At 43.6% G+C, this 26,884-nt stretch overlaps 1 protein-coding gene across 1 annotated transcript in view; it reads left to right on the forward strand.

The window, feature by feature from the left end:
• Positions 1–209: 209 nt before the first annotated feature.
• Positions 210–26,884, forward strand: part of RTN4 (reticulon 4) — a 135,959-nt gene continuing 109,284 nt past the window's right edge. Inside the window, exon 1 of the mRNA XM_060411569.1 lies at positions 210–331. The gene's annotated coding sequence lies outside the window, so the exon portion shown is untranslated. The remainder of the gene's footprint in view (positions 332–26,884) is intronic.

The raw sequence follows: 26,884 nt of genomic DNA on the forward strand, positions 1-26,884 counted from the left end.
CCATGGGCTTGCATTTGACAGCACTGCGCTGACCGCATGTCTTCCAGCTCCTGAGAAGCCAGTGGGGAGGCACTTCCAGAATTGCATCCACGTCCTTCCGCCTCTCAGGCTAGCCAGCGGCTGAGAGGAGAAGAAATAGGAAGCCGACTAGTCAGTGGCCCAATTCCTCCGCCCCTGTATAATTATGGGTTGGCCACAAGTTCCATCTCATTTTCTCAAACAGCCCTTTAACAGGAGGGAGGAGGAGACAGCTGATGAAACCACAAGCCCTGGAACTTAGCAGGGTTCCACCTGCCTGGGAGCAAGGCTGCCCTGGGACATCCCTGGGAAGGTATTTACTTCTCTCCCTTGTTTTTTTGTTTTTTTGTTTTTTTTTGCTCCCTGTAATACTTCCAAAATTTCCGCTATGGCATTCCAAGGTGGTCTGGTCACTGCACAGAGAATATGGTATTACACTGTAACTAGGAAATGCCTGAGGTTCTATGAAGGAAAATGTCCTATACATCCAAGGGATCATTATATTTATTTCCACTTTAAGGTTTTTGTACTCACATCTGGTGAGCCTGGGCCCCTTAGCTGAGGGATAAAGGCTTCAGCTATCACATGTTCTTAAATAGACTCAAGGCTTTGCTCTAAGCTTTTCAGATAGATTCATTTAAAACTGCAGCTTACCTATCACTTTAAGAAATTCCACATATCCACTTGCAGCCTGATACTATTGAATATATTACTATTATGCATGGAGTCACAAATGATAGCTTTCAGAGTAGAAACTGAAATTCTGTATTGGATAATTGCAGAAAACTTGACTGCAATTCACTAAGAATGTGTTTTGGTGAATAAGGAGGCAACATTTTGAAAAGTAGGTCAGGGCTTTATTAGAGAACCCATAAAGCCTCAAGGATTCTCTGCAGGTGTATAATTGGGGGGACCAGCAGCTTCCCGCCTCTGTCCCCCTTCCTTTGTATTTCTTTTCCAGACTGCTGTCTGTGACAGCTCAGAAAGGGGCCCTAGGCAGCCCTCCCCCGAATCTGTCCCTCTGACATCTCCTCTCTGCCTTCTCCCCATACACATCAGCCGCACTAGCACCTCAGCTTCTAATTTTAGCTTCTGTTTTGCATTTTCATAGCAGACAAGGAAATATAATGCAGAATTTAGATAGGAGAGAAGTCAGGCTGTTTTCTTCCTGATAAATTGGCCGTCATCCATATTTGATGGCTGCTGGCTGATAGCAGTCAGTAGAATAGGGAACAGGTTGTGCCCTTGCTGTGTGAGAGAGCAGTCTCTTCTCAGGATCTCAGGAGTTAGAACCTTTCTGTCTTTTTCCCTTTGCACTCATGGCTGGTTGCATGACTTCAGACACCACTTCACTTACTTACTTTTGGAGAAGTTCAAATGGACACAGACCACTGATTGTGTTGAGAGTGAGAGAGTGTGTGTGTATGTACTGGGGGCAGATTACTCCCGTTAAGAATACTGAATTAGATTCAATAATCTGTCAAGACTAGAAGCTACACAGATCTGCATTAACAATCAGGCCTGGAAGGCTGCAGTCCATGGGGTCGCTGAGGGTTGGACACAACTGAGCGACTTCCCTTTCACTTTTTACTTTCATGCATTGGAGAAGGAAATGGCAACCCACTCCAGGGTTCTTGCCTGGAGAATCCCAGGGACGGGGGAGCCTGGTGGGCTGCCATCTATGGGGTTGCATAGAGTCAGACACGACTGAAATGACTTAGCAGTAGCAGTAGAGGACTGCATTTTACAGCCTGCATCATGAGGACTGTCTCCTTGGGTGTCTTCTAAAAGATGGGGCAAAACCTTGGGAAGACTAGATCAGTGCTACTCAGAGTGCTACATCAGCATCATCTGGAAATTCATTAGGAATTCAGAATCTTGAGCCTCAGACTCTGTACCTGCTGAATCCTAATCCCTGGAGGGTGAGGCCCAGGTATCTAGGTTTTAACCTGCTCTTTAGGTGACCCTTACGCATGCTAAAGTTTAAAAATTAATTAGCTAGAGTATCTTTTAAAGTCTTTCCCATCCAACTAGAAGTTAATTGTTCCTATAGCTTTTTCTATGTCTACTCAGGCGGGGTTGATGCAAATTTCCTTAGTGAAACTATACCAAACCTAACCTTTGTTATCACAAAATAATGCACAGCAAAGTGCAGAGATGAACTATCAAGGGAACTGTGTAAAACTAAATGAAGTTTTATTGTAAAAATAGCTCTCGGTTACTTCACCTTGGTCAGGAAATAGAACCTCGCCAGAACCCTAAGAGGCCCCTTCTCAAGGGAATGCCAGACCCTTTCTCCACTCCAAAAGGAGCCACTCTCCTGACTTCTGTGGTAGTCACTTCTCTCCTTCGTATTTTTACAATCTAAAACTGTAGCCCAAAATAGCACAGAGTAGTCTCGCCTATTTTTGACCTTTATCTGAATGAAATTACAAAGTACCTACTCCTGGGTGTCTGGTTTCTTTTGCTCAACATTTTATCTGCGAGATTTCATTAAGTTTTCAGCACAGTGATTTTTGTCTTTCGTAAAGCTGCTGCACCTTCTCATTGCTTGAATCCAGAGCAGTATCTCGGAGATGCACAGCTTTTCCTTTAAAATCACAGCACATTAACATTAACTTGGTTAGTGAGAATTTCATGGTGCTCCTTGAGCCAGCCATGGATTCCCCAGGATGCTGCTGAATGAGGATGGGATTACCGCTGCAGGGCTCCCACTGTGTCTTCTCTGTGCCAGAGAGAAGACCAAGGAGGTGGTTAGGAGGCCCTTCAGGGAGGGGGCACCGTACCTCCAGAGAAAGGAAATGCTCGGAGTCCCAGGGGCCTCGAAACCCAACATTCAACCAGTGTGTGGCGCTGGATTGGGTACAGGGTGACCCAGGACTGCTTCAAGGCAACACACATCTGTCTTCCTGCTCATTTCATCAAGTTTTCTGATCTATCACACACAACAACTATACTTAGAGCACATGCTGGAAAGAGTAGAAGAGACAAGATACCTGAGGCATAGTTACTGTCAGCTTTCCCCCTAAGCGCTTCTCAGCCCAGAGGTTTAGAACAAGGCCTTTGAGCCAGACCAACTAGTGTTCTGATCCTGGCTCTGCTCCTTACCAAGTAGGTGACCTTAAGCTCATCTCCATCTTAAAAATGCAGATTATAATAATAGTATATATCTCATGGGGCTGTTTTGGTGATTAATTAGGAAATCTTTCAAATATCCTTAGCATAACATCTGGTTAATAATAATTACAACTAATAGTGAATGCTTCCAGTGTGCCAGCTTCTGCAACGCTATATGATTAGTTCTATTATTACCCTTAGTTTCAGATGAAGACACTGAGGCCCAGAGAGGTTAAGAAACTTGCTCAGCATCTCACAGAGAATAAGTGGTGGAAAGAGCCTAACACCAGAGTCTTTGCTCTTAACCATTGTGTGTATGGTTCAGTGAGTCTTAGTTATTTTTATCATCTTTCTATTTTGTACTCTTGGTGTATTTTTCTCGTTGTCTGTTTCACACCTCTCACGTGATCTCTAGCACAACCAGGGTCCTGTCAGCTGCCTGTCCACATCAACCTCATGAAGCAAGCAAGCCCAGCTCTGTAATTTGAGGACAGCCCATCTCCTTGTTCTGTGGTCCTCTTTTGAGGGCTGTCTCTCACTACAGAAACTGGTGAGGACAATGGTAGCCATGGTAGATGCATCCCAGAAGGTCTCAGCTATCCCTTTTAGAAGCCCTGGCTTGCCCCAAAGCCTCATGCCTCATTGACCTGGGATTCTGCAAGCAATGAGAGTCAAAATGGGTCAAAGGTTGGAAAATGGTCCTGAAAGGACAGCTTAACTGAATTGGTGGTCATTTGGTAGATTCATATTGGTGACTCTATCTTTGAACAAGATATGAAAGTTGACAGTTTTCCCTGCCGACATGTAGTAAGAGAAGAAGCAACTGCTGAAAGGCATGAGCTTGACAGAATGTTCTCTTTCTGTTGATGACAAAGTCTTAGTGCCCTGGAGTGGACTATTGAGGGCTATTGGGAACAAGCTACCTTCCTGGGTAGTAACATTGGTAGCTCAAGACAGTGGGGAGAACTTCTTCCCTTCTTTTCCCACAGTTTTGAGCTTAAGGACATTTCCCCCTTTATTCTCAAATTCCTAAAGACTGTCCACAGTATGATAGGTAGAATCATGCCCTCTCCCCACCCCAGATATGTCCACATGCCGATCCCTGGACCCTGTTTGTATGGGTGGGTCCCCAAGTTTCTTCTAAGAAGAGGGAGTGGGAGAACCAGATTTAGGGAGATGTGCTGTGAGAAAGACTCAGGCAGCCATTGACGGCTTTAAAAAGAGTAATTGTTACTTATTTCTTTGTTTTTGGCTGTGCTGGGTCTTCACGGCTGCGCAGGCTCTTATCTAGTTGCGGTGAGCAGGGGCGACTCTCCAGCTGCAGTGAGTGCGCTTCTCGTCGCAGTGGCTTCTCTTGTGGAGCACAGGCTGTCGGGCGTTTGGACTTAATAACTGTGGCATGTGGCCTTCAGTAGTTGCGGCTCTGGGGCTCCAGAGCGCAGCCTCAATAGCTGTGGCTCATGAGCTTAGTTGCTCCATGGCGTGTGGGATCTTCCTGGATCAGGGACTGAACCCATGCTTCCTGCATTGGCAGGTAGATTCTTTACCACTGAGCCACCAGGGCAGCCCCCACTGATGGCTTTGAAGAGGAAAGATGAGGGCCATGAGTCAAGAAATGTGGAAAAGGCAAGGAAGGAGGTGTCCTCTGACGCTCCCAGAAGGGAACATGGAACTGCCAGCATCTCGATTTTAGCCCAGGAAGACCCCTGTCAGGCTTCTGACCTACAGAATTGTAAGATAATAAATGTATATTCTTTTACATCACTTAAGTTTGTGGTAGGTTGTTACATAAGCTGTAAAAAACGAATGTACACAGTTTAACCATGTGGCAAGAATATAATTGGTGCATGGAGGGGGCAATTTTTAATTTTCCCTCACAATCCTGGCTTCTATATCCCAAGTTCATGAGACCCATAGGCCCAGATGGAAGTGTTAGTGCGGTAGCTGTAACAGTATGTGCCTCTATTTTTCAAGCTATCTTTAATGCTCCCTGTCAGCTGATACACCTTCTGGGGTCTCCTGGGATTGACAGAGAGAGGAGATGGGGACTGCTGTTCTCCATGTTGTCACCACTCCTGACTATTGTATTCAGAGAAGCTTCAGAGGAGAGCACAATAGGGCTACTTGTCAAAGGCAGCGTGATGGGACCTTCTCTGCTTCTTTGGAGTTACCTGTCAATCATAGCATCTCTGTGACCTGGGCTTTGGGGCTTCTTGCCCCCTTCCAGCTCCAGCCCGTGCTTGGAGAAGGGACTTTTCTTCCTGTGCTGACTCATGTCTCAGGCTGCACAGTGAAACTGCAGACTCATTCACGGCAGTATGAGGAAGAACAAACCAGGATCAATAAGAGCAAAAGATACTCCAGGCTCCAGAATGAAGAAGTGACATCATGAAATGTTCCAACTGTGCCTGCTGTATTATAGATTCATGGAAAGATAATCGATTCCAAACTGCTGACTGGGAAAAATAGAAGCCTAGCTATATTTTTCTATAAATGGAATACTGAGCATTTTAAAAGGAAAGCAAATGTCAACAAATACAAAGAAAATCAAGTTTTAAGTCAAATGTGGTTTCCCAAAGCAAGTTTTGTGAGGCCATTGCAGGGACCAAGAGGCCAAACATAAAAGTGTTTCTTTCCCAACCTGGCCTACTTGCTCAGGACCCAGGTCAGAAGGAGTTGATGTTCTGTTTTTGGCTGGGGAGAAGTGACCAAGAATACTCCCAGGCAGAGAAGTTCCTGCATTAGGCGCTAGATTGTTGGGCCTGGGGCTCCTTGGCCTTCTGGTCCCCTCTCACTGTGGACTGGAGGTCACCTCTCCCTCATCTTCCTACAAGGATAGTAAGTGTTTCTGCAACCCCTAAATGGGTGGGAGGCCGTATGCAGGAGGAAACCAAGCTGATGGGCCAGTTTATCTGCATGGGGCCCCTACAGGCTGGGTGAGAGGTCACCTAATAAGGGAAGTTTGTAATATTGTCCAATCGCAACAAGGGCCACTGCGGCAGCCTCGCCCTCTCAGAGCAGCTGCCACTGCCACCCTGTCTTCTCTCCCTGCTGTGGACGGACTGACAGAAGCTTCCTAGGAGGGCTGAGCAGTCAGAGATGCTATTGAGGAGGAAAGCAGCCGCAGCCCTGCCTGAGATTTTAGTCTTCGGTCAGGGAATATCCATGAGGCTTGAGTTCAGTTCCATACTGGCCTGTGTGTCCCTGGACTGTAGAAACCCCAACACTGGGACTCTGGGGGGTCTTCTTCTATAGGTAGGCGGTGCCCCCCTCCAACAAGGACAGGAACATACCTTCCTCCGTCCTGGGGAGCCATGGCCCTAGCCCCTTCCCCTCCTCCCAGAAGGGGGAGTGTCTTGGTCCTGAGTCTTTCCGTTTTTCTAGCAGCAGCACAGGACAGACCTTTCCCTCCCCGTCGGGTCGCCGCCTGCCTCCTCCTCACGCCAGCCCCGGGGTTTCATCTGGGCCCAGGAATCACAGTGTGGCCCAGCCTGCTCTCTCTGGACCATGCCCTGTGCTCCTGTCTGCTCACGTTGTTCTGGTCACACTCTTTCGTTCTACAGTGTGTTCTTCAGAAACCAAATTCCCCATCTTTGTAAGCACCAGACTCTTGCCACTTCCCCTTTCCCTTTTCACCCTGAGCTATTTTGTGGCCCACAAACTCCAGTGGAGGGTTTGCGGAAGAAATCAAACAAGGAAGCCAGAGTCACGAGCAGCTCTGATGAACCCTGTAGCAGAGGAGAACCTTGATTCTAGAGTTAGATGAGGGTTGGAGGTCATCTGTTATAATTATCCTTGCCCCTTCAATACCTACCTACTCAGTTATAAGAGTGCAGGCCTACCCTGAAACTTATCCATCTGGAAATCTGTTTTCATGAGACAGCGCCCAACCTGCAAGGCTGGGCTGGGAGCCAGTAACAGCATGGATGTGGTGCCCTGCAGGGTCAGGCTCCAGAGGAGCCTCTGAGGGCCACTGCAGACAAAGCGGAGGCAGCCTGGCTCCATGTTCACTGAGGGCGCAGTGCCTGGGGAGATGCTACTCTGTATAAAGCTCACAGGCCAACTGGGGGTTCCCAGCCTCCCTCTGGCCATGCTTACTTAGGTGTAGGGGTGGATAGTGTAGCTTCTGGAAAGTCAGGAGTGTTGATGGTGTTGGGAGCCTGGACTTCTAACTCCAGGTCTGGGCTCCAATCCTGCTTAATCACCAGCTGACTGTAAGCTCTGTGACCCCCGTTTCCATATCTGTAAAATGAGGATTTTGCTGTCTACCTTCCAAGGTTGCCATGGGGGTAAGTGAAGCTGTGCTAAATGTTTAGCAAGCAATACACATTCAGCCTGAAGCACATTTGTCAGTAGCGCTCTATGTTATCATCATGGTCATCAGCATCACCCAATATCGTGAGCTGGAGAGGCAGGCCAGGTATAAGCAAGCTCGTCCACAGGAGCCTCTGGACACTTCCTGAGGCTCAGGTGCCCCTCCCCTGATTTCAGCAGTGCTGAATTGGAAGGTACTGCCTGAGAGCCCGCTTCCTTTTGATCATTATCCTTGGAGCAGTGTCCCCAGAGGCCCATGGCAGTCAGCTGCTTCTGGTAGTTACAGCAGTTTTTAGAGCTGAGCGTGCCCGCAAGGCAGGCTTCAGCTCGCTGAGTCATGCTGCAGGGTCTGCCCCAGCCAGCCACCAAGACAAAAGGCAGCAGCAGTCTGGAAGACAAATGACCACGGTGCACACAATCATTTTCACAGGGATTTTAGTAAATACTTCTTTTTAATGTGTCTGGATGAAGGCCAGGGGTCGGTAGATGATAATATTTATTAAACACTTACCACCTACCAGGCCCCCACAACTGGATTTTGCTTTCATTGAGCTCAACCCAAACTGCCCAGTGAGGACTCTCTCCTCTCAAATAGCCTGCCACCCTCCTTGAGTGAGGGGTCCCTGGGGTCTAGACCCTGACACACAGCAGAGGGTGGGAGGTGGCTGTGAAGGGAAACTCACTGGCATGGTCCTGGAGTGGGGACAATATTCTGCTCCCCTTGCGCCATCCATACACACAGCCTTTGAAATGGGGTTCTAGGGATAAGAGAGGAAAGCACTAATTTCCCTCGGAGGTCATCCCAAAAGGAAGTGTCTTGCAATGCGGACTATGACACGAGATCTGCTTTCCACAGTTGCTGTGGATATTTAGTTGTTTTTGTTTATACCACTGTTTATCTGGGCCTAGGATATGAAGACGTCTCTAAAAAATGCTTTATCACTGTCTCTATACTTACTCTACTTTCTGCTTAGAAATCACAAGAGTGAGGTAAAAGTAAAGTGACTTCTTTCCTGCAGGTATTCCAATGTTCTCTCAGAAATTATTGAAAAATAAAAAACAACTTTGTAACTAGCAGATTTTCCCAAGTTTTGCAAGCAAATGAGTAAAAAGAAAGATAATGTATTATTTTTTATAACCTGTTTTTTTTTTCTGATTTGAGTTTGACTTTTATTTCTGGAGCAAGCCCATTTGTTTCTTAAAGGAAACCAAAAAAGAAAAAAAAGATCCAGTGGATATATATCTCTCTTAAGATAGATTGACACTGGTCTGCATTATTGATAAGGAATCAGGAAAGGTTGTTTGGGAACATTTGTTTCCTTCATCAGCAAGAATTTCTCCAGCCTTTATTGGCTCTGATATATCAAAAGGTATTCTTTTTTTTTTTTTCTAACATAATCCTCTTTTTTTCTTTTTTTTCTTTTTTATTGAAGGATAATTGCTTTACAGAATTTTGTTGATTTTTGCCAAACATCAACATGAATCACCCATAGGGATACATATGTATGTAGTCTTGATTGTTCTGCTTCTTTTTAAAAATTTTTTTGAAGTATTTTTATTTATTTGTTTGTTTTTTATTGAGGCATTTTTATTTTTTTGATGTGCCGCACAGCATGTGGGATCTTGTTCATTCCCTGACCAGGGACTGAACCTGTTCTCCCTGCCACAGAAGCGCAGAGGCCTGACCACAGGACTGCCAGGGGATTCCCAGCTTCTTTTGATTTTACTATAACCTTCAATAAATATCTATCATCATAAGAAAATGGAAGATGAGAAGGGGTTCTGAGGCATCATCTGGCCTATTACCCTGCTTCATTTACAGCCACAATTATACTTCCTACTGATAAGACAGACCCTCTGAAATTGAGATTCCAGAACTTTCTTTTGATAATTTGTTCCACTATTTAACATTCCCGCTTTACCCAAAGTTTTCTCTTCCTGCTTATGATTCTAAGCCAAATGTCTCACTCTTCAGTGTAGAGGCCAACTGTTGTTCCCTGGGGAGTAAATAATACCCCTCACAGGTCTGGGAGAAGGCAATGGCAACCCCACTCCAGTACTCTAGCCTGGCAAATCCCATGGACGGAGGAGCCTGGTAGGCTGCAGTCCATGGTGTCGCTAAGAGTTGGACATGACTGAGTGACTTCGCTTTCACTTTTCACTTTGATGCATTGGAGAAGGAAATGGCAACCCACTCTAGTGTTCTTGCCTGGAGAATCCGAGGGACGGGGGAGCCTGGTGGGTCACTGTCTATGGGGTCACACAGAGTTGGACACGACTAAAGCGACTTAGCAGCAGCAGCAGCGCAGGTCTGAGGGTTTATTTGACTGAGTCCTCAGTCTCTTGCTTTAACTGAGTGATTCTCCTCAAATAGAGGCTATTTACTCTCTGCCTGGAGATGCTGTGTTGTGCAGGGCACCAAGGCCAAGGGCACCCATGCTCTGAGTCACTGTTGCTTTTTCCCTGACGAACCCCTGACAGGGTGCTTACACCATGACACCCTCTTGCTCCAGGGCATAAGAGCAAATATCCATTCTGCTCAAGTTCTTTCTTTTCTAGAAGGCATTTCAGCATAAAGATTGGTGAATAGGAAGTAAATATCCATAATGAAAAATTTCACAGGGCAGAAATTCCAGGGACGAATGTTCTCAATAACGCTGTGTATCCCTTTTCTAGGGCTTTGCAAGTGGCGCAGTAGTGAAGAATCTGCCTGCCAGTGCAGGAGAGCCAAGAGACAAAGGTTCAATCTCTGGGTCAGGAAGATCCCCTAGAGAAGGGAATGGCTGCTCACTCTAGTGTTCTTGCCTGGAGACTTCCATGGACAGAGGAGCTGGGCGGGCTACATTCCATGGGGTTGCATACAGTTGGACACGGCTGGGGAGCATGCACGCATCCCTTTTCTATTCAGGACCCACCTAACTACGTGGCACTATCTCTTTGGTCCTTCTGTGGCACAGGAGAAATAAAAGCACTTGTCTTTTGTAAGCACAGATAATACTAGGAGTAATTAATAATACCAGGAGTGATTAATAGTTGTGTTGGAATCACCCTGAGTGGTTAATCATTAGAGTTGACGCCTGCTCCACTTTGCATCTATTATTGAAGGGCTCAGGCTGTTTGGGGACACTTTCTCTCATGCAGGCATTCACTTGTCAGACTTTGCATTATGGCTTTTGATTTTGGACATTTACTGCATTTTTAAAAGAATTCAGCATTCTTTTCATATATATAGCTGGGATGTTTTTAAATTAAATTTCAAGATTTTAGGAGTTTATGGTTTATCAGTCTTTGAAGAGTTGTGACTGAAACATTTCACATGTGGGTACAATTAAAAATAATAGCTCAATCTGTAGATTTAAAACAGCTCTGCTTCTTATTATTCAGAAATGGTACTTGTAGCAGTTGCCAGCTGAGCCTGAGGTCACTAGAAAAGGCAGAGGACTTGAAAAACTTCTGGCCTTGACCTTCTCTTTGCCATTTTCTTAGCTCCTGGAATTATTCTCTAGGAATATAACTGTTAAGAGTTCCTGTAGATCCTCCGTTCTTACTGTTTTCTGGATTCTAGCCATAGGATTTGCTCTTCTATTTATTTCTTTGGGGCAATCAGAGTAATAGAGAGAGGAGAGGTAGGTAAGAATAGAGGCAAGGCCTAGTGGTTTTTTATTTCCAAATCCAGCATGGTTGATTTTTATTAGTATCCCTTCCCCAGTTTCTCCACTGGAGCCACTCTTGCTGACTCTTCCCATCAAAATACAGTGAAAACAACAAAAAACAACTAGAAACTCCCACCCATTCTTGTATAGCCAGGGAGTCCTGCCCCTAATAAATCCTGGTTCTCAATATCTACCTTCCTCCCCAACTCTCTCTCCTCCTCCCTCGCTCGCTCCCTCCCTCTCTCCCTCCCTCTCTCCTCTCTGTCTCTCTGTCACACACAAATACTACCCCTCAACAAAACACACACACTCGTGGAATTCCAGGCCCATCCTCCACCCTGGAGCCCCCTCCACCCTGTTCCCTTCCCACCCTGGCAGGAAATAGGCACTCAAGTTGCTAAGTGCTTTGAAATAGCTTAGAATTTGTAGGATTACAACAGAAATAGTACAATATTTTAGAATGTTTAATCATACTTCCCTAAAGCTATGTATGGGGGTGTGTGTATGTGTATTTAAAAAAAAATCTGAATTTAACAGGATAAGAAAAGTGACATATAGTTAAAGTCCTGTCTCTAAGATAGTGGAGGGTATGGTGAGATTTTTCAGAATCTAGGCTATGTTGATTTCCATGTCTGGCACACAGCCTTTCCTGAGTCATTCAGCAGTATCTCCCAATCTCTGCTTTCATATTTATACTTGGTCAAGGGTGAAAAATCCTGGCTTGGGGTCCCTGTTTGTCCAGGGAGTGGCAGGGACATTCTTGATGCTCACCGATACGAGGTCTCTAGGTACCCAGAGGGCTTCCATCTACCCAGAGCCTGACTGACAGTTCTGCTCACTTTTGTATCTGCTCAGCCCAGAGTGCATGACCTTGTTCTATAAATACCAGCCTTGTTTAACTAAGAGCTGCTTTGGACTTGTGGCCACCACAAATCCCCCAGATGCACCAGGCGGGCAGTCGCCTCCTGGCTGTGAGCTTTGATCCGCCCTTCCTCAGAGCGGGAGCTGAGGCACAGGGACAGGCCCTCTACTGCTATCACTCACCCTTTCTTTCCTCCAGTGTGTGAGGCCCTGGTGAGGCCTTTAGGGGACACAAAGATGAATACAACTCAGTCCCAGCTCTCAAGGAGCTCACAGTGTGGTACAATAGGAGAGAGCTGTGCTGATAATTATAATACAAGAAAGAGTAACCGTGGGGGAGAAGGGAGAGAAGGGGTTGTAGGAACTGAGGGGAGAGTGACTCTCTCCCAAGTGGGAGATCCTGAAAGCCTCCATGGATGTGTGTTTGAGCTGAGATTGAAGGTTCAGCAGGATTTGAATATAGGAAAATAGGCGAGCTATTTAGAAAAGGATTACTTTGGATCCCTAGCTTATACATCAAACTAATTTCCAAGTCCTAACAATTTAATAAGAAATGAAACTCCTGGGAATTTCCTGGTGATCCAGTGGTTGGGACTCCATGCTCTTACAGGCAAGAGCTCAGATTCAACTCTTGGTTGGGAAGCTAAGATCCTGTAAGCTTCACACTGCTGCCAAAAAGGAAGAAAAAAAAAAAAAAGCAACTCCCCAAATAGTAGGAAATATAATCAAAGGTTTATGTGATTTTGAAATGGTGAAGTTTATTTTAAGCATTAAAAAAAAAAGGAAAGACTGGTGACTCAGATGGTAAAGAATTTGCCTGCAATGCAGGAGACCCATGTTCAATCCTTGAGTCGGGAAGATGCCCTGGAGGAGGGAATAGCTACCCACTCCAGTATTCTTGCCTGGAGAATTCCATGGACAGAGGAGCCTGGCAGGCTACAATCCATGGGGTCGCAAAGAGTCAGATATGACTAAACCACTTCAACTTCTCACTTTTTCCAGTTCAAGTATAGTTGATCTACGAAGTTGTGTTAGATTTCGGTATACAGTAAAGTGACTCAATTACACACACACACACACACACACACACACACACACACACACACACACACATATATGCTTTTAAATGATAGGTTATTAAAAGATATTAAATATACTTCCTTGTGCTATACAGCCGGACCTTGTTGTTTATCTATTTTTATGTAGTAGTTTTTATCTTCTAATCCTAAATCCTTAATTCATCTGTACCCTGCCTTTCCCTCTTGGTAACTATAAATTTAACTTCTATGTCTGTGAGTCTCTTTCTGTTTTGTGAACAAGTCCATTTGTATCATCATATTTTAGCTTCCACATATAAGTGATATCATACGATATTTGTCTTTCTCTGTCTGACTTCACTTAGTTTGATAATCTCTAGTTCCACCCATGAAGCTTCAAATGGCATTATTTTATTATTTTTTATGGCAGAGTAGAATTCCACTGGGCTTCTCTGGTCGTTCAGATGGTAAAGAATCTTCCTGCAAGGCAGGAGATCCAAGGTCAATTCCTGGGTTGGGAAGATCCCCTGGAGAAGGGAATGGCTACCCATTCCAGTATTCTTGCCTGAAGAATTCCATGGACAGAAGAGCCTAGAGGGCTATAGTCCATGAGGTCACAGATAGTATTCCATTGTGTTTATACCACATATTCTTTATCCAGTCATCTGTCGATGGACATTTAGATTGCCGCAGTGCCTTGGCTATTATAAAAAGTGTTTCTATGAACATCAGGGTGCATGTATCTGTTGGATTTAGAATTTTATCTGGATATATGCCCAAGAGTGGGATTGCTGGATCATATGGTAACTCTGTTTTTAGTTTTTAAGGAAACTCCATGCTGTTTTCCCTGGTGGCTCCACCAATCTACATTCCCATCAACAGTGTAGGAAAGCTCCCTTTTCTCCACACCCTCTCCAGCATTAATTATTCACAGACTTTTTAATGGTAGCCATTCTGACTGGTGTGAGGTGATACCTCATTGTAGCTTTGATTTGCATTTCTCTAATAATTTTGAGCATCTTTTCACATGCCTGTTAGCTGTTTATGTCTTCTCTGGAGAAATCTTTGAGGTCTATTTCGGTCTTCTGCCCCCCCTCCTTTTTTTTTTAATTGGGTTGTTGATTTGATTTGATTATTGTATGATCATTTTGTATATTTTGGAAATTAAGCTCTTGTTGGTTGCATCATTTGCAAATATTTTCCCCAGTCGGTAGGTTGTGAAAAGACTGCTTTTGAATAAAAATATGAACTATCATAAACACCCTACAGAAAAGAAAAAAGCTAGGGAGAATAGGGAAACATTTGTTACCAATAGTAGTAGATAAAGTGTTCATGTGAATATAAAGAGCTTGCATAAACTAAATTAGAAAAATAAATACCCTAACAGAAAAGTGGGTAGAAGACAATGAGCAATTCACCAGAAAAGAAATAGAAATGGCATATGAACTTGGAAAAATATCATATGAGTAGTAATCAAAGAGACGTAAGTGAAAGCAACAGAGAGATGCTATTTCTCACCTATTAATCCAACCAGAGTTTCATTTTTTGTTTATAACCATTATTCTCCAATGTCCAGCAAAAACACCAGCAAAGAATGGACAGCTCTTTCATTCAAAGCTGCCTTTATAAACTGTTTCTTTAAATATTTTTTTAACTTGGCTTAAAAATGTACTTCATGTTGGTAACGTCTTAGATTAATAAAGAGGCTTAAAGTTACTTTTATTAAAGTAATAATATGAAGTTTTGTTTTATACATTTCTTGTATTTCTTCCACTACTTCCCACCCCACCTCCCCCTCCCCCCCCCCATGAAATTCCAGGACTAAAGAGAAGCAGCAGGTTCTAAGCATCAAATGCTGGCCTGGAGTAAAGGCCAGTAACCTATAGCTATGGGTCTAGCCATTCACCCCAGAGATAATCCCTATTAACAGTTTGGGCTATCCTTCTTCAAGTTTTTTTCTATGCATATGCCAACATGTATAATAATTATTGTTTTACTAAAATATGACTCAACTATACATACTGTTTTGAAACTGTTTTTATTTTCCTCTCGAAAATACATTTCTGTGTCAACACCTAAAGATCCACTTTATTATTTTATTATTTTTAGTGACAATAGTTTCCATTAGATAAATTTATCATTATTTATCCATAGATAGACACTTCATCTGTTGACACTTCCCTGTTGACAAATATTTGGATTACAATGGTTGTTTTTAAAGTGCTTTGAATGCTATATCATCTTAATGACAAATAGCTACTTTAAAAGTCCTGAGTTCTGTCAACACACACACAGACACACACCGAAACAAAGAGGAAAACAAGTACATTTTTATTTGAACAGTGATAGACCTGGGTGCATCCTGGGAATTTCTGGCCAGAGCCTTGCAGACAACTTGGTGCAGCTGATGCAAGGACAGTGCAATTATATGTCAGTGATACAAGGAGGTGAAATTGCAAGCAAGTGCCTTTGCTGAAGGAGCCATGCATGGCATGAGCATTTTAGTCACTGTCCCCGTTAGGGCTCTTTCTGGCTTTCCGTGGAGAGAGGTGCCTGGAGCCTTTGTTGGGACCTAGTGGACCACCAGGGAAACAACCCCTGGGCTGCTGCTTCTCTTTCACCATCTTTATTCTGAACTATTCAGTGGCAGCATTCCCAATCTTTTAACCCCTCAAACCTGAAGAAAGAGCTGTGTTGCAAACAGTTGAATGGATGGATATTTGATAATATGGATGGGCTTCCAGACAGGACCAGTGTTAGGGTTCACGTGACCTGAGTATGTCTTACAACTCCACCAGTTTGATTAGAAATGGAGCTGGAGGCCTTTGGGAATGCCACCCCTCATGGCTCCCTGTGCTCCACTAGAAGAGACCAGACAGAGGTGGCTTGGCAGTGATCCAGTGCAAAGTAAGACCTTAACTCCCTGGTTGGGCCACTCCCAGCCAGGCTTCTGACAATTTAACCCTTTCCAGATTGGGCCACTCCCAGCCAGGCTTCTGACAGTTTACCCCTTTCCAGATGAGTATAAAAAGCAGGGAAAAAAAAAAAAAAAAAAAAAGCAGGAAGTACACTGGTGCTTGGGGGCCATATGAATGCTATTAGCTTTGTTGAATTTGGATTCCTTTATCGGAAATGTTCTAATATGTGTGAGTATTACATCATTTAGAGCTGCACTTGTGGGATAAAGGTTGCCGATGGAACTTTAGAATCATTTAAAAAAAAACAGTGTGTCACTAGTTATGAATAAAATCTAAGTCTGTGTCAGATACCAGATGACCCACCGTGTGAGCAGGCCACAATGACAAGGCTAAAAAGAGAATAGTAATGAGAATATTAATAGCCAACCCTCACACAAGTCCTGTATGTCAGCTCAATTCTAAGCACTTTACAGGAATTACCACATTTAAATCTCACCAGGATCTTGTGAATCTCACCAGGATCTTGTGAATCTCACCAGGATCTTCCTCATTTTACAACTGAGGGAGCTAAACTACAGATAAGTTGATAAACTGGACCAATGTCACTCACCTAATAAGTGGTAGAGCAGTGATCCAAACCCAGGAGCCTCTGATGTCTGTCTGTCTCTCTACCTCTGGAGCCTGCACTGTTAGCCACTAGCATGTCTGAGAAATTTAAAACTCTGAAGTCAATGTCAAGTCAACCCAAGGGCAGTGAACACCCCCGGAGCCTGGATGGAGGTCTGGAAATACCATCTTCCATTTAAAGGAGCAAGGATGTAAAAATAATTTAAAAATAAATATAAATTTAGAAAGTAAAAGAAATTAAGAAAACAAAGCAAATGTCAAAAATAAAAAAGGAGCTAGGCTGATTCAAAGTCTGAGGCAGGAAATAAACAAGAGAAACTTGAAGCATCTTGTCATATAAATGACAAGGAAGATTTTGAAGACTACTAGCATCATTCCAGTGAAGAGGAACTAAAAAGCCTCTTGATGAAAGTGAAAGAGGAGAGTGAAAAAGTTGGCTTAAAAGTCAACATCCAGAAAACTAAGATAATGGCGTCCGGTCCTATCACTTCATGGGAAATAGATGGGGAAACAGTAGAAACAGTTCAGACTTTATTTTTTGGGGCTCCAAAATCACCACAGATGGTGATTGCAGCCATGAAATTAAAAGATGCTTATTCCTTGGAAGGAAAGTTATGACCAACCTAGACAGCATATTCAAAAGCAGAGATATTACTTTGCCAACAAAGGTCCATCTAGTCAAGGCTATGGTTTTTCCAGTAGTCATGTATGGATGTGAGAGTTGGACTGTGCAGAAAGCTGAGCACCGAAGAATTGATGCTTTTGAACTGTGGTGTTGGAGAAGACTCTTGAGAGTCCCTTGAACTGCAAGGATGTCCAACCAGTCCATCCTAAAGGAGATCGGACTGATGCTAAAGCTGAAACTCCAATACTTTGGCCACCTCATGCGAGGAGTTGACTCATTGGAAAAGACTCTAATGCTGGGAGGGACTAGGGGCAGGAGGAAAAGGGGATGACAGAGGATGAGATGGCTAGATGGCATCACTGACTCAATGGACATGATTTTGAGTAAACCCCGGGAGATGGTGATGGATAGGGAGGCCTGGTGTGCTGCGATTCATGGGGTCATAAATAGTCGGAAATGAATGAGCGACTGAACTGAATTGAACTGAGCGTCATTCCAAAAGGACTCCAGAGCCAAGCTAAAGAGCATCCCATTAGCCAAAGATGTGAGAATTTTTGCAGCAATAGGAATAGCAACAGCAGAAGATTGAAACATATGAATATGTTTAAATATGTTTAATTATGAGTTCCTTAGTGATGCTCAAAAAATTCATCACATTTGAATGATAATTAAGAAGCAATTTATTAGCATTTCACCTTTCTGTAACTCCTAAACAGCTAATGGATCTAGACATTGAGCATCACTGATTACTGTGCTTAGTTACTCAGTTGTGTCCGGCTCTTTGTGACCCCATAGACTGTAGCCCGCCAAGCTCCTCTGTCCATGGGGATTCTCCAGGCAAGAATATAGAATGTATTGCCATGCCCTCCTCCAGGGGATCTTCTCAACCCAGGGATCGAAGCCAGGTCTCCTGCATTGCAGGCAGATTCTTCACCATCTGAGACACCAGGGAAGCCCCCTAACATAATACAAAGAGAGACAAACAAATATTATTCACCTCTTGGTGGAAGGAGGAAGAAGATACCGCTACCCCATGAAAAAGTTCTGTCCCAAAATCTGAATTTCAGCAAGTTTCTCATTCCAACTACCAATTTCAGAAGATATAGAGGACAGAGGAGCATCTTATACTACACTGTGGAAATACCAACAGCAGAGACTCAGATGGTAGGAAATGCTACAGGACAAATGACTTGATTTTGTCAATAAATAAGTGAAGTCGCTCAGTCGTGTCTGACTCTTTGTGACCTGATGGACTGTAGCCTACCAGGCTCCTCCATCCATGGGATTTTCCAGACAAGAATACTGGAGTGGGTTGCCAATACCTTCTCCATGTCAATAAATAATTTACAAGAAAAAATAAGAGGGGGGAAGCTTACAGGTTAAAAGAGACTTAAAGGGCATATCAACCAATTGCAATGTGTGGACCTTATTTTTTAAATTATAAAAGAAATTCTATTTATGAAAAACTGATAATTCAAATAATGACTGAATGTTTGATGTTAAGGAAATATTGTTAATTATTTTAGGTGTAATAATGATATTACAATTGCTTTTTAAAACGTCTTCTCTTTTACTGATGAAGAATATGTTCTCTGAAATTTGCTTCAAAATAATATGCAAGGAAATGGGGAGTACACACTATTTCTGATCAAAGAATGCGTGAGTAATTTGGCTCAAAATAGTTTAGATACTAAGATGAAATGAAACTTATCGCTTGTGATTTTAATGTGTGCCATTTCTATGCGATGCAGTGGTATGAAAAAGATAAATTTGAGTAACTTATGTTAAAATAAAACGTGAGAACCCTGAGCTAGGAATAGGAAGACAAAAACCAGATGGTAGTGTGTCAAGACATATCAAAGGCAATAATGTAAAATGGTTTGGTAGCTGTCATTTCAGTAGACTCATTTACAACTCAACACTAGAATTTCAGGTCCAAATTAATGAACTCTCCCTAAATCTTTACCACAATGTCACCAACAGGTATTGAGCACCTACTCTGTGCTAGATACTTGGAACTGACAGGTTTTTGCCTCTAACATGAAGAAAAAGGAAATAGGACTTTGCCAGCCCTAATCCAAAATGACTGGAGATATGACACTTAGTATAGTGCTGGGGTCCACTCTGCCTGAGGTGGTGAGAGCTGGAGAGATAGTCTTTGGTGCGATTCCATTAGGCAGAGAAAGGGATTGGGAGAAGGGCTATCTCACAGAAGGAAAGGCCTGGAGACTGAGGATGATAAGGCAGAGCCCTGAGTGCTGCAAGCCCTGCCTGTGTGGCCCTTGGTTCCACAGACCCCACCCCTTCCCTGAGGAATCTCATTTTTCAAGCTCTAATCTACATGCTGATGATTCAGAAATTCTCGTGTCCAACTTTGACCTCTCTCCTGAACGATATGTCCAAATGCCTGCTCTTCATTATTGGTTTCACCTCAAAATCAACACGTCCAAAAACTGAACTCGTACCTTTCCCCCCAAACATACCCTCTCTCTCCTATTCCTGATGACTATGCAGGTGTCCAAGATACAAATGTTCCGGACTCAGGAGCCCTCATGTCCCACGCCTCCACCTTCTAAAGGTTTCTTGAAGCCACCACCTCCTTTCCCCACTGCGCTTGCCTCAGTTCAAGCCTAGTGTCTCTTAGACAATAGCAAATATCTTCTAACTGCTCCTTCTATCCAGCCTCTTCTCATTCAGATCCATTTTCCATCCTGCAATCAGAGTATCCTTGTTCCAAGCTTCCCTCATCAGGAATAGTCAAAGTGCATGTTACAAATGCAGAGTACCAGGGCTTTGTCTGGACATTCTGAGTCTGTGGGTCTGGACTGAGGCCTACGAATCTGTTTTTATAACATAGGCCCTTAATTAGTATTATCACTGGGGCAGTTTGAACACACATCCCTGTTACCATGCTTGTAAGACCACCCTATAGCGGTGTTTTAAAGAACTTATTTAAAGGTGATTTCCAGTAAGAAGTAGAGTTTATGTTGCAAACCAGTACATGCAAATATTTGTGTGCAGTCAGAGAAACTAAATGTCCAGAAAGCTAATTTTTTTCTCCTCTATTCTCTTTCACTCTAAAATAATGATAGTCAGGGCACACTAAATGGATTTTAAGACCCACAGCTTGAAAACAGTGTCCTGTGGATTAATATCCAAGTTCTTTAGCTTGTTTTAAAGCTAAACCATCTAGCTCTTATTCATGTTTTGCAAATACTTGCATGTTGCTCCATAGTCGTGGCTTCCTCTGCCTAGAACTTCTCCTGGCCTCTTGGTGAACTTTTTTCTTGCTTCCAGTCTCTGCTCTGATACCACTTCCCCTGTGTAGTCTCCTCTGGAGGTACTGAGGGACTTTGGCTTAGATGCTCCATTTGCAATCTGTACACATCCAAGTTAACCCCTAGCACATCTACCCCACAAGCCTGCAATTACCTGCTTCCAAGGCTTGTCACTCTAGCCTCCCTACACTTCTTGAGTGGAGGGAACACCTTCTCAGCAGTTTCTGTATTCCAGGGCCGAGAGGGATGACCATCACAGGACAGAAGCTGGGTTAACAGTGACCCACACAGCATTCATGAAGGGACGAGCAGGGTGTGAGTGATGCGTGCTAGTGCCAAACCCAGAGCTCAAGGAGTTGAAATGAAAAAGTAGCTTATGACCAGTAGCCTACACGTGATGCTGGAAAACTTGGACTTTATTTTCCAATGAAAATAAAGGGCTTTTTTTTTTTTTTGGTTTTAGGTTTTTGGTTTATTTTCCTCCTAAGTGAGATTATTTGACTAGAGAAAGGCTATGACTAGAGCTTGTCTTAGAAAGACAGCTTTGATGGTGTAACGGAGGATGCTGAGGAGGGACTGGACTTGGACTTGAGGCTGTAGGGATGATGTGAATGAGAAGTTGGGTCTGGGACTATATTAGGTGAAACCCAGTGGCTGGTAGGATGCCAGGGGTGAGAGAGTGAATAATCAAAAATGACTGGGAACTTCAGCCAAAACATAGAGGTCAACATGAGTGATGAGTCACATTGATCATATGCCCCTTTTTTATGGTGTGATGAGAAACAGCACTTTGCCTCAGTGGTCTTTTATCCAATAACTCATCACTTTAGTCTAATTATGAGAAAAACATCAGATGAATCCCAAAGGAGAGACATTCTGCAAGATACCTGGCAGTCCTCAAAACTGTCAAGGTCATCAAAAACAAAGAATGCTTCAGAAACCGTTACTGCCAAGAGGAGGAGCCCAAGGAGACATGACTGAGTGCAATGTGATAGCCTGGATTGGATTCTAGAACAGAAAAATGACATGCTAAATCTAAATAAAGTATTGACTTCAGTTAATAATATCACATCATCTTTGGTTTGTTAACTGTAACAGATGTACCCCCACTAATCTAATAAAACTGACCTGGAGGTGGGTAGTGCTGTAATTAACATCACGGTATTGCATGGCTGTTACCTATTATGGATGGTGGGTGAGGTGTAGGAAATACAGGGGAGGAGTCTTGTGGAGTAGCAGGTAATTCTAAGACCACTGTTGTTTCACTGATATTTCAAAATCTGAAGCTTCTTATGTAAATATTCTTGCTATGCGTCTCTTACTGCCACTTCTGGATGTTAATACTCGAGTCTATCTTAAGTCTACTTCATTCTTGGCCTCTCCTAACTCAGTTAACTCTAAGGTCATACATACATCAGCCCAGTGCTAACATTTTGGTTTCCTGTAACTGGAACTGTATTCCACCAGATTGTCTAGTGGTTGGCTCTTCCTTATCATTCAGCTCAAATATTCCCTCCCCAGAAGGCCTCCTTTGACTATCTGATCTCAAGCAGCCCCTCCCCAGTCATTCTGCTTTGCGCTGCCCTGCTGTGTTTTCTTCACAGCTCTTGCCACTACCTAAGATTTCCTTGTTTGTTTTGTTTATTGTTGGTGGTACATCTCCCCACTGGAATCCAAGTCCCACCAAGAAGGCAGAACCTCATCTGCTTTGTCATTTCTCTGTCCACAGCAATACCTGGACCTGGAGATGCTCAGAAACTATCTGCTACATGAATTTACATAAATCACTGTCTTAGCTCAGGCTGCCATGGCTGGGTGGCTTAAACAAGAGACCCTTCTGCCTCACCGTTCTGAACGCTGGGCAGGTCCAAGATCGGGGTGCTAGCTGATTTGGTTCCTGGTGAAAACTCTCTTCCTGGCTTGCAGATGGTTTTCTTCTTGCTGTGTCCTCACGTGGCAGAGGGAGAGAGAAAGCTTATAGAGCCGTCCGTTATGGCCCCATCTCCTCTGCCACGCAGGCACCTTAGCATAGGGTACTACTGACTGCAGGAAAACCGGCTCTTGTATTCCCATGTCCTGCTCACACTCCCTTTTTAAAAAGACTAAATGCAGGAAAATGTTTCTCTTTATAATTTCTTCCCCAATTCTTTTTCTCTTTAGACAAAGCAAAGCATGCAGATAGCAGAAGCATATTTAAGTGAAATGCACCTTTTCCTTGGCACATCTTAGAGAGGAATGAAGTAAAGGACCCTGCTGGGGTCAGGGGAGGGCAGAACTGGCCACATTTATCCTATTACCCTTTTCGTCTTACCACATTTTCTTTCCCTCCTTCTTTCTTTATCTTTGATTCTCTTCTAATTCCCCTGGTCTGCTGGGGGTGAGTTGTGGGTGTCCTTGCACACTCCAGTGAGATAGAGGCCTTGATTCAGGAGAAACATCACCTTTAAGCTGGGCTGGGGGACCCCTTAGGGGTTATGGGGCCAGGACCTCCCTCAATTACAAGAAATACCTTTCTGACCTTAAAAAAGTTATTAGCAGGAGAAAGAAAAACACTTTCTTCAGGCCCAGGATCTTATTGCTTAATTTATATATAAATATTTGGGGCTTACCCAGTGACTCAGTGGTAAAGACTCTGCCTGCAGTGCAGGAGATGAGGGTTCAATCCCAGGTCAGGAAGGTCCCCTGGAGGAGGAAATGGCACCCCACTCCAGTACTCTTGCCTGGGAAATCCCATGGACAGAGGAGCCTGGTGGGCCACAGTCCATGGGGTCAAAAAAGAGTTGGATACAACTTAATGACTAAACAACAAATATATATATATATAACAATATATTTGTACATGTGTTTTCAGCCACTTAGAAGCTGATGGCAGTCCAAATGTATTTTTGAGCACTTAAGCCACAGAATCTGTTGAACTAGGTTGTTTACAGGTATTTACTAAGAACAAATAAAAATTTTGTATTACATTTTTAAAAAATGAGCATGTGTAACCTTCATTCACTACAATAGCTGTTACTATAATCTGTAGCCTCATGAATGTGCGTCATCAACCGTCAGAAGCATTTTCAACCAAGCAGAGCAAGGCAAGTCCCTCATCATGTGCTGTTTACACACTCACACGCTCATACACAGGCACATGATTATGTATGTTAGTTTTCAGGATCCTATGGAGAAGGAAATGGCAACCCACTCCAGTATTCGTGCCTGGAGAATTCCATGGACAGGGGAGCCTGGCGGGCTACAGCCCATTGGGTCGCGAAGAGTCGGACATGACTGAGCGACTAAGTACACATCAGGATCCTAAGCAACACTGAACTGATAAGTAAGTAAAAAAGTGAATTTTTTTAGTCATTAACTGTGGTTAGTGACTAAAAGTCAAACACAAATGTTTTACCCTTTGGGAAAAGGTCTGAAGAAAAATGTAATGGCAAGAGTAAAACATTTCAACAAAGTTACAGAAAGAGACAAAGCGAATACTTGGAAAGAAAGAAGCTTTCTTTGTGTGGAAATTTTCCTTGCACCCCTGCCAGCTCTAGCAGGGCCTCTGCCTTTCCCAGGGGAGGCCCCAGGGCATCCACAGGTAGCCGTGGTCCATTTCATCTGACAGGGAAACAGTTAAATGACAAAACTTAGATGAGTGAGGCTGTTAGCAGATGCCACCATTTAGGATGGCTTTTGGTGGAGGGAAAGCAGATGACAAGTGTAACTGGGACGTGTTCTTTTGCAGATGGAGACTGTTCTGTGCCTGGTGCTGTTCTAAGAGTTGGAGATAAGAATCTCTCCCTTCAGCCGGCTCATATTCTCCCTAACAGGGAGAGAAAGATGAAAAATATGTAGTCAAACAACAAATATGTGTCATCAGGAAATAAAACAAGGTAAAATGTAGAGTGACAAGTGAGCAGGTTTGGAGATTGCAGCAGCTAAGCAAAAATTTATGGGAAAAGCATTCTAGGCAGAAGACTAACAAGTACAAAGTCTCCAAGGGAAGAAGCACCGTGTGTGTGTGTGTGTGTGTGTGTGTGTGTGTCTCTCTCTCTGCTTTTAGAAGATTATTTTCTTTCTGCCTTTCACCAAATCCAAGTGGTCATTTTTATCCTGTTTTGCTTACCAGGCCCTTTTGCGGAAAGCTGTAGACCTCACTCCCCAAAAAAAATGTATGTAAAGGAACAGTAATTGTCAAGGTTCCTAAACTCTATCCACAGAGCCCAGGTTAAGGACTCTCCCCTGAGGTGCGATGAGATGGTTGAAAGAAGTGGAGAGGGAGTTTGGAGCTCGGGATTATGACTATGAACTATTGCTTCTTTGGAGAAGGAAATGGCAACCCTTTCCAGTATTCTTGCCTGGGAAACCCTGTGGACAGGATAGCCTGGCAGGCTACATGGGGTCACAAAGAGTTGAGCATGACTGACCACTGAGCACACATTGCTCCTTTGGTGGAGCAGTGGCCCTGGTGAGGGAAGGCATGGTCTGGCCTCACTGCAGAGTCCTGTAAACACGGACTCTGTTCTTCCCTGCTTGGTCTTCATCACAGCTTAGAGTGTGTGGGGACATGTAAAGTCTATTTGAAAATGCTAGACTTCCCTGGTGGTCCAGTGATTAAGAATCTGCCTGCCAAGGCGGGGGACATGGGTTAGATCCCTGGTCCGGGAAGAGCCCACGTGCTGTGGAGTAACTAACCCCACGCACCTAGAGCCCACGCTCTACAACAGGAGAAGCCTTGTAAACTGTAGACATGGCAAGCCACATGGCAAGCCTTCCTGTTCCCTCTTTCGTCCAATGAGCTGTCTGGATTAAATGATTTCTGCAGGTACCTTCTGACTTCAATTCCTTGTTTGTCTCTCCCTTGCCAGCCCCATATCATGTGCTATTAGTTATTAGATCCAAGGAGTGCCCTGCTCAGAGCATATTCCGATATATATTCCTCCTGAGAGAATATATGAGAAAATAATATATAATAAAAGGTTTTGATGTGCCATTAGTCCAAGTCAAAAGCTATTAAAGAGTATTATCAAGTCACCTGACAGTTAATCCAAAAGAATGCATGTGTGGTTTGCATTTTTGTTTTTTATTTTATTTTTTTAATATTTACTTATTATTTTCCGCTGCACCGATTCTTCGTTGCTGTGCACCGGCTTTCTCTAGGTACGGTGAGCGGGGGTTACTGGCTAGCTGCGGTGCTCTCTAGTTTCTTCTCATTGAGGTGGCTTCTCCTGTTGTAGAGCATGGGCTATAGGTGTGCGGGGTTAGTTATTCCACAGCATGTGGGCTCTTCCTGGACCAGGGATCTAACCCATGTCCCCTGCATTGGCAGGCAGATTCTTAATCACTGGACCACCAGGGAAGTCTAGCATTTTCAAATAAACTTTACATGTCCCCACACACTCTAAGCTGTGATGAAGACCAAGCAGGGAAAAAGTGGTCATTTCCACTTTCCCTTTCTTTCCATATGTCCTTGGACATGGATCAAGTCCCCTCTGTGGACTGGGCCCTAGGGATACCAAACTGTTCCTAGAGTTGGTCTCTGCCTCCCAGCAGCTCATAGTCCTAGCTGGATGAAGATAATGTAAACCACTAAGTGCAGTGAGAGAGCTGCTCTAGCTGGACACGAAAATCCAAGAGGAAACACTCCCCAACCTAGGCTCTTGAGACATCTGCATGTACAGTCAGGCAGATTCCTGGGCCCTACTTAGATGAACAGTCCTGGGGTTTTAGAACCACAGCTCTGGGGGCACAGAGAATGGGAATGAGGCTGTCTTTTTCTTTGTAAGTGTTCATGTGTGCATGCCTGCATGCTAAGTCTCTTCAGTCGTGTCCGACTCTGCGACCCCATGGACCGTAGCCCACCAGGCTCCTCTGTCCATGGGATTCTCCAGGCAAGAATACTAGAGTGGGTTGCCATGCCCTTCTCCATTTGTAAGTGTATGTATTTATAAATTATTTGGAAAACTTAAGAGAGCATTTTTTTTTTTGACAAACATTGTTTAAAAACCTGACCATACAAATGATCTGGAGTAAGGACACACTTGAAATCAGCTGGTAGCAGTATAGTTGGTATGACTACTTTGGAAAACAATTTTGGCAATATCTGGTATAATTGGAGACATGCGTGTACCGTAATTCAACCATTCCTCTCTAGAGAAATTCCCGTGTAAAGATACAAAGATGCATACATGAGTAAGAATAGTCTTTGTATCATTTATCATTGTGAAAAAATGGGAGCAATCACATCAACAGAATTCAGACTTGAAAAATCAGAATGCTTTATAGCAGTGAAAGAAAATATATTGGACTATTTTTTATCAAATAGATAAATCTCAAAAACTAACTTGTAGAGTATTTTCAACATACCATTTATAGGAACTTTTTATAAATGGAAACCAAAGTTATGTATTGTTGTGGATCCATATGTTGTAAAATTACAGTGTTGAAAAGATAA

This window comes from Ovis aries, chromosome 3 (genome assembly GCF_016772045.2).
Source record: "Ovis aries strain OAR_USU_Benz2616 breed Rambouillet chromosome 3, ARS-UI_Ramb_v3.0, whole genome shotgun sequence".
Lineage (NCBI taxonomy): Eukaryota > Metazoa > Chordata > Mammalia > Artiodactyla > Bovidae > Ovis > Ovis aries.